A 14,117-nucleotide genomic window follows, 5' to 3' on the forward strand; every position below is an offset into this window, starting at 1 on the left:
AAAAGACAACCTACAAAATGGGAGAAAATATTTGCAAACGATGCAACCGACAAGGGATTGATTTCCAAAACATACAAACAGCTCATACAATTCAACAACAATAAAAAACAAACAACTCAATCGATAAAAGGGCAGAAGACCTAAATAGACATTTCTGCAAAGAAGACATACAGATGGCCAATAGACACATGAAAAGATGCTCAACATCACTAATCATTAGAGAAATGCAAATCAAAACCATAATGAGGTACCACCTCACACCAGTCAGAATGGCCATCATTAAAAAGTCTACAAACAGGGCTTCCCTGGTGGCTCATTGGTTAAGAATCCGCCTGCCAGTGCAGGGGACACAGGTTCGAGGCCTGGTCTGGGAAGATCCCACATGCCACAGAGCAACTAAGCCCGTGAACCACAACTACTGAGCCTGCACTCTAGAGCCCGCGAGCCACAACTAGTGAGTCCGTGTGCCACAACTACTGAAGCCCGCGTGCCTAGAGCCCGTGCTCCGCAACAAGAGAAGCCACCACAATGAGAAGCCCGCACACTGCAACAAAGAGTAGCCCCTGCTCGCCACAACTAGAGAAAGCCTGCGTGCAGCAACAAAGACACAGCCAAAAAATAAAAATAAATTTATTAAAAAAAAGAAAAAAGGTCTACAAACAATAAATGCTGGAGAGGGTGGGGAGAAAAGGTGACTCTCTTACACTGCTGGTGGTAACGTAAATTGGTGCAGCCACTACGGAAAACAGTAGGGAGGTTCCTCAAAAAAACTAAAAAGAGAGTTGCCATATGATCCAGCAATCCCACTCCTGGGCATATACTTATTCAAAACTATAATTCTAAAAGATACATGCAGGGACTTCTCTGGTGGTCCAGTGGTTAAGAATCAGCACTTCCATTGCAGGGGCACAGGTTCAATCCCTGGTTGGGGAACTAAGATCCTGCATACCACGTGGCACAGCCAAAAAAAAATTAAATTAAAATTAAAGATACATGCACCCCTATGTTCATAGCAGCGCTATTTACAATAGTCAAGACATGGAAACATAGAGAAATACAAATCAAAACCACAATGAGGTATCACCTCGCATTGGTCAGAATGGCCATCATCAAAAAATATACAAACAATAAATGCTGGAGAGGGTGTGGAGAAAAGGGAACTCTCCTGCACTGCTGGTGGGAATGTAAACTGATACAGTCACTATGGAGAACAGTATGGAGGTTCCTTAAAAAACTAAAAATAGAACTACCATATGACCCAGCAATCCCACTACTGGGCATATACCCTGAAAAAACCATAATTCAAAAAGATACATGTACTGCAATGTACATTGCAGCACTATATACAATAGCCAGGCCATGGAACCAACCTAAATGTCCATCAACAGATGAATGGATAAAGAAGATGTGGCACATATATACAATGGAATATTACTCAGCCATAAAAAGGAATGAAACTGAGTTATTTGTAATGAGGTGGATGGACCTAGAGTCTGTCATACAGAATGAAGTAAGTCAGAAAGAGAAAAATACCACATGCTAACACACATATATGGAATCTGAAAAAACAGTAATGATGAACCTAGTGGCAGGGCAGGAGTAAAAATGCAGATGTAGAGAACAGACTTGAGGTCACAGGGCGGGAAGCGGAAGCTGGGACGAAGTGAGAGAGTAGCACTGACATATGTACACTACCAAATGTAAAATGGATAGCTAGTGGGAAGCTGCTGCATAGCACAGGGAGATCAGCTCGGTGCTTTGTCACCACTTAGAGGGGTGGGATAGGGAGGGTGGGAGGGAGGCTCAAGAGGGAGGGGACATGGGGATATATGTATACATATAGCTGAATCACTTTGTTGTACAACAGCAACTAACACAACATTGTAAAGCAGTTATACTCCAATAAAGATATTTTTTAATTAAATACTTTTAAAATTTTATTTTAAAAATAAAATAAATAAAAATAAAAACATAGTATCATATCACACACACACAAACCTAAATGTCCATTGACAGATGAATGGATAAAGAAGATGGGATATACACACACACACACACACACACACATATATATATATAAATAATATGATATCACTTAAATGTAGAATCTAAAATATGATACAGGGACTTCCCTGGTGGTGCAGTGGTCAAGAATCTGGCTGCAAGGTACACGGGTTTGAGCCCTGGTCCCGGAAGATCCCACGTGCCGCAGAGCAACTAAGCCCGTGCGCCACAACTACTGAGCCTGCGCTCTTTTCTTTGTCCAGCCTTAACCAGTGCTGCACCTGCTTACAAACCCATTCTTGGAGGACCCTAGCTGATTCACTGAAGAACTCCAGGGACTAAATTTCTCCTTCGACCTCACTTAGAAGGACCTGAATGTTGCCATTTCCCACTGTTGCACCCCTGAGGAAAAGACCTACATTTGGGCAGAGGCTCAAGCATATGCTGATGGATTACACACTACCCCATCCAATCATTATCCTGTGGGCATGATGGCAGTACCACTGATTGATCCCAATTGGGAGTATCAGCCAGGCTAAACTGGTATCCCTAAAAGAGACCACATGATCCTTTGCCTCATTGAAGGGATGAAACTATACATAATTAAACCTGTCATTTATGGTAAGGTTAAAGAGATCACTCAAGGTCAGGACAAAAATCTAGCCCTATTTCAGGCCAGGCTGGTAGATGCCCTCTAAAAGTATATGACTGTTGACCCAAACACTTTTTGAGGGACACATTGTACTTGCAATCCATTTCATTAGCTTGTCAGCCCCCAACATCTGTCAAAAGCTTGCCATGGGGCCCCCAAACCCCTTGCAACCTTACTGATATGGCCTTCAGTGTCTTTAACAGCAGAGACCAGGCTGAGGAGGAAAGGAAGGAACAGCATGACTTAAGGGACCATTAGCAAGCCAAGCTTCTGGCAGCCATCATGGCAGGACCTAACTCACCTCCTGGTCACCCCAAAGGCACTCCCAGAAGCCCCCCGCCAGGTAAAGGAGCCTGTTTTAACTGTGGGAGCCCCAAACACTGGAGCAAGGAATGCCCAGAAAATAGGTTCCAGCCTCCACCCAAGACACCACGCCCACTCTGTAAGAAGATGGGCCACTGGAGAAGGGAATGCCCTCAGCTCCAAAGGGAGTGGGGAAATTGCCCCTTGCCAGTCATGGCAGTGATTGATTGATGGCACCTGGGACCTCCCAAGAAGAAAGTCATTATCACATGGGAGGAACCACAGGTGACCACTGACATGGCAGGTTGTCCAGTTTCTACTAGACATAGGAGCCACTTACTCTGTCCTGATTTCTCACGCTAGGCTCCTTGCCCCCAAAACCTGCTCTATTGTTGGGGGAGAAGGAAGGCCAAAATGAAAACATTTCACCACCCCTCTAACTTGCAGCTGGGGAAAGACTCTTATAACTCACAAGTTTCTGGTCATGCCTGAATGCCCCAGCCCATTATTAGGAAGAGATTTCATTCTTCTAAATCTTTCTCTCCCTGAGTAAGTGACTCTTACTGTCCCTGAAAACCAAAACCAAGACCTATTTTTGGCTAGACTATGCATTATACAAGACATGGACAGTCCAGCTCAAAGTATTTCCCCAGTAATTAAAGAACTCATACAGCCACAGGTCTGGGACCAGGAAATCTAATGACAGGCAAAGATTGCCACTCCTGTGAAAATCACCTTAAAGGAGGCTAATAACTTCCCTTCCAAGCATCAATATCCCACAAAACCAGAGGCTTGATGAGGCCTCCAATCCCTGATCTCAAAATTCATCAAATATGGGCTTTTGTTGCCATGCCAATCTCCTTGTAATACTCCAATCCTACATGTTCTCAAACCAAATGGGGAATATACAATGATCCAAGATCTTCGAATCATAAAAGAAGCTGTCATGAGCCACAACTACTGAGCCCGTGAGCCACAATTACTGAAGCCCGTGTGCCACAATTACTGAAGCCCACATGCCTAGAGATTGTGTTTCACAACAAAGAGAAGCCACCACAACGAGAAGCCTGCTCACCACAATGAAGAGTAGTGCCCGTGCACCGCAACTTGAGAAAGCCCGCATGCAGCAATGAAGACCCAATGCAGCCAAAAACAAAATAAATAAAATTTAAAAAATAGTACATTTTAGGGCTTCCCTGGTGGCACAGTGGTTGAGAGTCCGCCTGCCGATGCAGGGGACACAGGTTCGTGCCCCGGTCTGGGAGGATCCCACATGCCGCGGAGTGGCTGGGCCCGTGAGCCATGGCCGCTGAGCCTGCGCATCCGGAGCCTGTGCTCCGCAACAGGAGAGGCCACAACGGTGAGAGGCCCGCATACTGAAAAAATAATAATAATACATTTTTTAAATAAATAAAAAATAAAAATTCCCTATGAACAAAAGTCGAGGACCAGATGGTTTCACAGGTGAATTCTACCAAACATACAAAGAACAACTTATACAGATCCTTCTCAAACTCTTCCAAAAACTGAACAGAAAGGAACACTCCCAAAGACATTCTATGAAGCCACCATCACCCTGATAACAAAACCACACAAAAGATACTAAAAGATACCACCAAAAAGGAAAATCACAGGTCAATATCTTTGATGAATACAGATGCAAAAATTCTCAAAAAAAAATATTAGCAAACTGAGTCCAACAACACATAAAGATCATACACCATGACCAAGCTGGTCACAATGATGGCTCAACACATGCAAATCAATCAATGTGATACACCACATCAACAAAAGAAAAGACAAAAACAACAATCATCTCAATAGATGCAGGAAAAGCATTCAATAAAATTCCACATCCATTCATAATAAAAACCCTTTTGAAAGTAGGTATAGAGAGAACATATCTCAACATAATAAAAGCTATTTATGATGAACCAATGGCCAATATAATACTCAACAGTGAAAAGCTGAAAGCCTTCCTGCTAAAATCTGGAACAAGACAAGGATGCCCACTCTTACCTCTTCTATTCAACACAGTACTGGAAGTTTTAGCCACAGCAATCAGAAAAGAAAAAGAAATAAAAGGTATTCAAATGGTAGGGAAGAGGTAAAATTGTCATTATATGCAGATGACATGATAATATACAGAGAAAACCCTAAAGAGTCCACACAAAAACTACTAGAACTGATAAACGAATAGAACAAGGTAGCAGGATACAAGATTAACATACAGAAACCGACTGCATTTCTTTACACCAACAATGAAATATCAGAAAAGGGATATAATAAAATGGTACCTCTTAAAATCACACCCCCAAAAATAAAATATTTAGGAATAAACCTGACCAAGGAGTTGAAAGACATATGCTGAGAACTAAAAAACATTAATAAAGGAAATTGAAGATGATTCAAAGAAATGGAAAGAATCCCATGCTCTTGGGTTAGAAGAATTAATATTGTAAAAATGGCCATACTACCCAAAGCAATCTACAGATTTAATGGGATCCCTATCAAATAGCCCCTGACATTTTTCACAGAACTGGAACAAATAATCCTAAAATTTATATGGAATCATAAAAGACCCAAACTGCCAAAGCAATCCTGAGGAAAAAGAACAAAGCAGGAGGCATAACCCTCCCAGACTTCAGACAATACTACAAGGCTACAGTAATCAAAACAGAGTGGTACTGGCACAAAAACAGACATATGGATCAATGGAACAGAATAGACAGCCCAGAAATAAACCCACACACCTATGGTCAATTAATCTTTGACAAAGGAGGCAAGAATATCCAATGGGAAAAAGACAGTCTCTTCAGCAAGTGGTAATGGGAAAGTCATACAGCTGCATGTAAATCAATGAAGTTAGAATGCACCCTTTCCCCATAAACAGAAATAAACTCAAAATGGCCAAAAATTTAAATGTTTTTATGTGACACCATAAAACTCCTAGAAGAGAATATAGGCAAAACATTCTCTGACATAAATCATACCAATGTTTTCTTAGGTCAGTCTCCCAAGACAATAGAAATAAAAACAAATAGGACCTAATTAATCTTACAAGCTTTTGCACATCAAAGGAAACCATAAACAAAATGAAAAGACAGCCTACAGAATGGGAGAAAATATTTGTAAATGATAAAACTGACAAGGGATGAATTTCCAAATATACAAACAGCTCATACAACTCAGCAACAAAAAAACAAACAACCCTATCCAAAAATGGGCAGAAGATCTAAATAGGCATTTCTCCAAAGAAGAAATACAGATGGCCAATAGGCACATGAAAAGATGCTCAACATCGCTAATTGTTAAGAGAACTGTAAATCAAAACTATAATGAGGTACAACCCCACACCAGTCAGAATGGCCATCATTAAAAAGTCTACTGGGCTTCCCTGGCGGCGCAGTGGTTGAGAGTCCGCCTGATGATGCAGGGGACGTGGGTTTGTGCCTCGGTCCGGGAAGATCCCACATGCTGCAGAGCAGCTGGGCCCGTGAGCCATGGCCACTGAGCCTGCATGCCCGGAGCCTGTGCTCCGCAACAGGAGAGGCCACAACAGTGAGAGGCCTGCGTACCGCACACAAAAAAAAAAAAAAGTCTACAAATAACAAATGTTGGGGACTTCCCCAGTGGTCCAGTGTGTAGGGCTCCATGCTCCCAATAAGGGGGGCCCGGGTTTGATCCCTGGCTGGGGAACTAGATCCCACACGTATGCCGCAACTAAGCGTTTGCATGCCGCAACCAAGCATGCCACAATTAAGGAACCCGCGTGCCGTGGCGAAGATTCCACATGATTCAGGTGAGACCCGGCACAGCCAAAGTAAATAAATAAATAAATAAATAAATATATTTTTTAAAAATGCTGGAGAGGGTGTGGAGAAAAGGGAACCCTCCTACACTGTTAGTTGGAATGTAAGTTGGTGCAGCCACTGTGGAAAATAGTATGGAGGTTCCTCAGAAAACTAAAAATAGAATTACCATATGATCCAGGAATTCCACTCCTGGGCATATATTCAGACAAAACTATAATTCAAAAAGATACATGCAGGACTTCCCTGATGGCGCAGTGGTTAAGAATCCTCCTGCTAATGCAGGGGACACGGGTTTGAGTCCTGGTCCGGGAATATTCCACGTGCTGCGGAGCAACTAAGCCCATGTGTCAAAACTACTGAGCCTGCGTCTAGCGCCCACGAGCCACAGCTACTGAAGCCCACGTGCCTAGAGCCTGTGCTCCACAACAAAAGAAGCCACTGCAATGAGAAGCCTGCGCACTGCAATGAAGAGTGGCCTTCACCCGCCGCAACTAGAGAAAGCCCGCGCACAGCAATGAAGACCTTATGCAGCCAAAAATAAATTTATTCAAAAAAAAAGATACGTGCACCCCTATGTTTATAGCAGCACTCACTATTCATGATAGCCAAGACATGGAAACAACCTAAATGTCCATCGACAGATGAATGGATAAAGATGTGGCACTTATATACAATGGAATAGTACTCAGCCATAAAAATGAACGAAATAATGCCATTTGCAGCAATATAGATGCAACTAGAGATTATCATACTAAGTGAAGTAAGTCAGAAAGAGAAATACAAATACCATATGATATCACTTATATGTGGAATCTAAAATATGACACAAACCTTTCTATAAAACAGAAACAGAATCACGGACATAGAGAACAGACTGGTGGTTGCCAAGGGGGGTGGGGTTGGGGGAGAGAAGGAGTGGGAGGTTGGGGTTAGCAGATGTAAGCTTTTATATATAGAATGGATAAACAACAAGGTCCTACTGAATAGCACAGAGAACTATACTCAATATCTATGATAAACCATAATGGAAAAGAATATAAAATGGAAGAATGTATATGTATGTGTGTGTGTGTGTGTGTGTGTGTGTGTGTGTGTGTGTGTACATATATATATATATGTATATACACTGAGAATCACTTTGCTGTACAGTAATTAAGACATTGTAAATCAACTACAATAAAAAAAATTCTACCAAAAAAAAAATTGGTAATGGAAACTGAAAATGATTCAAAGAAATGGAAAGACAACCCACGCTCTTAGAAGAATTGATATTGTAAAAATGGCCATACTACCCAAAGCAATCTACAGATTTAATGGGATCCCTATCAAATAACCCCTGACATTTTTCACAGAACTAGAACAAATAATCCTAAAATTTATATGGAACCATAGAAGACCCAGAATTGCTAAAGCAATCCTGAGAAAAAAGAACAAAGCAGGAGGCATAACCCTCCCAGACTTCAGACAATACTACAAAGCTACAGTAATCAAAATAGAGTGGTACTGGCACAAAAACAAACGTATGGATCAATGGAACAGAATAGAGAGCCCAGAAATAAACCCACACACCTATGGTCAATTAATCTTCGACAAAGGAGGCAAGAATATCCAATGGGAAAGAGAGAGTCTCTTCAGCAAGTGGTGTTGGGAAAGTTGGACAGTCACATGCAAATCAATGAAGTTAGAATACACCAGGCACAAAAATAAACTCAAAATGGATTAAAGACTTAAACATAAGACATGACAACATAAAACTCCTAGAAGAGAACATAGGCAAAACATTCTGACATAAATCATACAGATGTTTTCTTAGGTCTCCCAAAGCAATAGAAATAAAAGCAAAAATAAACAAATGGGACCGAATCAAACTTAAAAGCTTTTGCGCAGCAAAGGAAAACATAAACAAAATGAAAAGATAACCTACAGACTGGCAGAAAATATTTGCAAATGATGTGATTAGCCAGGGCTTAATTTCCAAAATATACAAACAGCTCATACAATTCAATAACACAGAAACAAACAACCCAAACAAAAAATGGGCAGAAGACCTAAATAGACATTTCTCCAAAGAAGACATACAGAAGGCCAATAGGCACATGAAAAGATGCTCATCATTACTAATTATTAGAGAAATGCAAATCAAAACTACAATGAGGTACCACCTCACACCAGTCAGAATGGCCATCATCAAAAAGTGTACAAATAATAAATGCTGGAGAGGGTGTGGGGAAAAGGGAACCCTCTTACGCTGTTGGTGGGAATGTAAATTGGTGCAGTCACTATGGAAAACAGTAGGGAGGTTCTGCAGAAAACTAAAAATAGAGTAGCCATATGATCCAGCAATCCCACTCCTGGGCATATACCTGGACTAAACTATAATTCAAAAAGATACATGCACCCCTATGTTTATAGCAGCACTATTCACAACAGCCAAGACACGGGAACAACCTAAATGTCCATCAACAGATGAATGGATAATAAAGTCGATGTGATACACACACACACACACACACACACGTATACACACACACAACGCAATACTACTCAGCCATAAAAAAAGAATGAAATGATACCATTTGCAGCAACATGGATGGACCTAGATATTATTCTACTAAGCGAAGTAAGTCAGAAAGAAAAAGACAAATACCGTATGATATCACTTATATGTGGAATCTCAAATATGACAAGAATTAACATATCTATGAAACAGAAACATACTCACAGATATAGAGAAGAGACCTGTGGCTACCAAGGGGGAGGGGAGTGCGGGAGGGAAGGGTTGGGAGTCTGGGATTAGCAGACACAAACTATTATATATACAATGGATAAACAACAAGGTCCTACTGTATAGCACAGGGAACTATATTCGATATCCTATGATAAACCATAATGGAAAAGAATATGAAAAAGAATGTATATATGTGTATAACTGAGTCACTTTGCTGTACAGCAGAAATACAACATTGTAAATCAACTATACTTCAATAAAATTCAAAAAGCAAAAACCAGAAAACACCTTCAGCTCAGGCCACCTTACTCCCTCATAATCAACCCCCAGCCCACTTTGTTGTCACCCCTGTACACAATCAAGGAAATAGAGTGAGTCTGAACTAGAGGATACCAAGAGGGTCCCAATGGCTGTGGATTAAGGAACAAACAATAATGCTGTCCAAAGCATTACAATGGAATATTTAAAAATCATTCTATGACTTCTCTCATCTGGGGTGGGATGCTTTGACTAGCCTGGTGGAAAAAGTCTTCTCTGGCATGGGCCTTTCTCAGACTAGCCTAGAGGTCACAGAGGTCTGTAATATACGTTACCATAATAACCCAGGGGGAAAACTAAGGCCTCCACCTCTCCTCCAGCCCATCCAAAGAAGAGGAGAACTGGCAAATAGACTTTACCCAGATGCCATCCTCCCAGGGATATAAATACCTTCTGGTCTTTATTGACACTTTTACCAGATGGGTGGAAGCCTTCAACTAAGACCAAGAGAGCTCAGGAGGTAATAAAGGCATTACTAAAGGAAATAATTCCTCTGTTTGGACTTCCACGGTCTTTACAAAGTGATAACGGTCCCTCTTTTGTGGCTAGGGTTACCCAACAAATCTCTACTGCCCTAGGCATTTGCTACCACCTCCATGCTGCCTGGAGGCCTCAACCATCAGGGAAGGTGGAAAGGGCAAATCAAACTTTAAAAAGAATCCTGGCTAAACTTTGTCAAGAGACATTAGAACCTTGGACAAAGTTTTTACCTATAGCCCTCTTGAGAATCAGGGGGGCACCTAAAACAGGGCTAGGGATCAGCCCATCTGAAATGACTTATGGTAGGCCCTTTTTATCCTCTGACATTTTGGTGGATACTGAAACCAGTGAGCTTATTAAGTACCTAATTAATCTGGGACTGGTCCAAAAGGCGATTTCAGAATATGGAAATCAGGCCCCCAACCAGGAAACTGACCCCATTCATGTTCAGCTGGGAGATTTTGTCCTCTTAAAAACATGGAGAGAAGGGTCCCCCTCTGATCAATTACTGCCCAAGTGGAGGGGCCCTTACTAGGTCCTTCTCAGTACCCCTATTGCAGTTAAATTACAAGGGATCAACAGTTGGGTTCACCTGTCCCAAATCAAGCCAGTTCCTCTTAAGTCCAAACAGGACCCTGGCTATGAACAGGAAGACACCTCCAACTGGACCTGTGAGCCCACCAAAGGCCTTAGGCTCCTATTTAAAAACCAAGAAGTTGAATATATACTCAAAGGACAGACATCGTTGGCAGATAAGTAAAATGATTTGGTGGATTGGACTCGTTCTCACCATTTTTGCTATTATTCTCTTACTTACATTTTACCAGTTCACTTAACCACCCCTGCCAGGGAAGAACTCCTCTGTCCATGTTGGGTTTAAAGAAGACTGTTCACTTTTAGCTCGCCACCGCCACCATGAAGCCATTATTAACCCTAAAATTTCTCTCCCTCCTGTGGATATCTGCACAAGGGGGATGGAGCGGCAACTCCATAGTACAAATTTCCTCCACCATAGGAAAAAATGAAAATCTTACTAACTGCTGGGTCTGCCACGCCAACACCCATGAGGTCCCGGGGTGGCCCATCTTCTACCCAGCCTCGGTCAACACCTCCCTCTATACTCTTAACCAGTCCAATTGGTCTTGGGACCCACCCACAGAAGAGCTTCTCTTCACGGTCAATTGGACATGCTTTAACCTGTCCTCAGTCATTTGCATTAACTTGACTGAAAGAGCTCAGCCTTTTCCTAAAACCCACAGGGATCATATCTTTAAACTTTCAAGACTGCATGATCTGAAAGCCATCTTTAGGTGTAGGACACAACCCATATGTTGAAGGTCTATTCAAAGATACAAATGCGAAAGGGGGACACCTGAAGTGACCTCAAAAGAGCTAGATGAGACACAGAATTCCACCCATTGGATGTCTGGCATCTCTGAGATCCCGGGAGTCCACGACCTACCCCCGTTTTGGAAACTGGAAAGGGGGCACTCTACCTCCTCCGTTCACAAAATATAACGTGACTGCCTCACATGAAGAGGAACCTCTTCCCCCATATAAGACCCACTTGCCTGAGGTGGGGATCCGAGGAGGGCCACTTAGCCCCAGCTGCACGTGCTCAACGATTCCCAACCTCACCTGGCAGAGCCAGCTACTTCAGGAAAACAGATCCCAGACATGGCTATGTGCTCCAAGGGGACACCTCATAATTTGTGGCCACCCAAAAGGAAGGCTGCAGGGTCCTATCTATGTGAGTCCCCTCTGAGCCATGGGCTACCAATGCATACATAAAAGATTAACCATGGGATCCTACACACTCGCCTTTTTAGCCCCTGGGGTAATATTCATATATAATATCTCCATTCCCCATCCCTGGCTCCAGCGTGCGACTGGCCTCCTCCTGGCAGGAATTGGAGCTGCTATTGGCTTGGTGGTCCCACAGGGAGGCTTTGCATACCACAAGGCAACGCTTTGCTTTGTAACCTGTCAGTTACTCTACCTACTCTGGCCAGGAGCACGGGGAATGCACTCTCCAGACTCTCAACCTCCCTTAACTCCCTAGCAAATGTGGTGATGGTAAAAGACTGGCCTTGGGTTATCTCCTAACTTAGAAGGGAGGGGTATGCACAATAATCAGTAAAACGTGTTGCACCTACATCGACGCCACTGGCCAGATGGAAGAAGATATCCAAAAGGTATATAAACAGGCTCAATGGCTATACATTTTTGGAAAGGGTAACCCCAGCGCCAAATCCACTGGGACTGCAGTCAGAGGGGTATTACATACCCCTGGTTCCTACCCCTACTTGGACCTCTGATGCAATAGTATTTTTACTGATTTTTGGACCCTGCCTTTTTAACCTGCGTGTTGTTAAGTTTGTTTCCTCCAGATTACAACAGTTTCACCTGCAGATGATGGTACGCCAGGGATTTCAACCCAGCCCACATGAAGATGGGGACTATAAACATCACCTGGAAAGGGTTGCAGCCTCCCACTCCCCACTCTCCATCCCTGCTTCTGCCAATGACCCCGATACCCCTATCTGTGACAGATGGCAAGGTGGTCTGGACCCCACAGGTAGGGACAATGCCCCTGCTCGGCTTGAAGCAGCTTCAGAAGACGAACCATCGACCCTTTGACCCTTAAAAGATTTTAAGGGTCCAAACTCCTTGAGCGGGCCAGTGTTAGAGCAGGCAGTTGGCCAGATAAGAGCAGAGAAGGGAGGCATGGGAGTCTGACAGGAAACCATACATCTTGTGACCACAGGGGTCCTAGAGGCAAACAAGAAAGGCAGAAACCTCCAGCGTAGTCGGAAAGTAACCTTCTGCTCACTGTTCCCTCATTACAACATAATTAACACTGTGACCGGGGCAGTACCCATCCTGCACCTGAGGCCACGACAGACCTGAAAAGACCAAAGAGGACCAAAACTCCCCCGTCCTCGGGGAGGCGGAGAAGGGAAATAAGATCGAGAGAAGTCTCCCCTGAGTCTCGCCCTGTAATGAATATTCTTCCCAGCTGTTTCCGCGCCCCATATAACCAACTCGCGGTAGGAAACTCAGGGCAGCTGCTCACTCGAGCAGCCCGCTCTCCCTCCCGACAGCGTGCAATCGCTAGGTAAACCCTCGCTTTGCCTCCGTGGCCTCCGTGTGGGGCTCTGAATTCTGTGAGGAAACAAGAACCTACCCTCCGGTGACACGGGCAGGCGGGCAGAAGTTGACCCATGAACTCAGTTCCCCCTTCTCCGTTCTTTGGCCACTGAATAAAGCCTGTGCTGTGTGGATCTCAGCTACTGTCACGTTCACCTACTCGAACCCGAACCGGAAAAGAGCCCTCCCTCCTCCCCCCAGGCAGAACCCACACGACTTAACCGGCCACAGTATCTCACACATTTTCCCTCGTTTCCCGCTACTCCACCTCGTCTGGGAGCACAAGTCCCTCTCACTGCTGAGAGACTGATGGCCGCGCATTTTCACCTGCTGTGGGTCCGGTTCCTGACGGCCGCCCTGGCTCCTCCAGGGCCTAGGACGGTGCCTGCCACGGACAAGGCCCCACTGAATAGGCTCTCAAGCAAGTATGTGACGAGGGACCTACCGAGACAGGTGTCCGAAGGGTCGAAGACGGCCTCCGCCCTGAGGGAGAGGGCCACCCGGCGGAGCCCCAGCGTCCTCAGCGGATCCGACCCGCGCTCTAGCCCGTGCAGCGCCAAGACTAGCGCCCCGGCCCAAGCCCCGCCCTCCTCCCTCCGAGCTCTTCCCCTCAAGCCCCGCCCCACCCTCTGAGCTCCTCCTTCAGGCCCCGCCTCGCCATCTGAGC

At 44.1% G+C, this 14,117-nt stretch overlaps 1 protein-coding gene and 1 pseudogene across 24 annotated transcripts in view; both read right to left on the reverse strand.

Annotated features, from left to right (window-relative positions):
* LOC111162922 (S-adenosylmethionine decarboxylase proenzyme pseudogene) overlaps positions 1 to 13,610 on the reverse strand; it is a 32,901-nt pseudogene extending 19,291 nt beyond the window's left edge.
* Positions 1 to 13,981, reverse strand: part of PRELID3A (PRELI domain containing 3A) — a 103,845-nt gene extending 89,864 nt beyond the window's left edge. For all 24 annotated transcript variants that reach the window (XR_016387580.1, XR_016387581.1, XR_016387582.1 and 21 more), the window contains exon 1: positions 13,896 to 13,981. The gene's annotated coding sequence lies outside the window, so the exon portion shown is untranslated. The remainder of the gene's footprint in view (positions 1 to 13,895) is intronic.
* Positions 13,982 to 14,117: the final 136 nt, after the last annotated feature.

The sequence above is a fragment of the Delphinapterus leucas genome, chromosome 14, assembly GCF_059928025.1.
Source record: "Delphinapterus leucas isolate spDelLeu-1000000601 "Yukka" chromosome 14, BTC_Dleu_Yukka2, whole genome shotgun sequence".
NCBI lineage: Eukaryota > Metazoa > Chordata > Mammalia > Artiodactyla > Monodontidae > Delphinapterus > Delphinapterus leucas.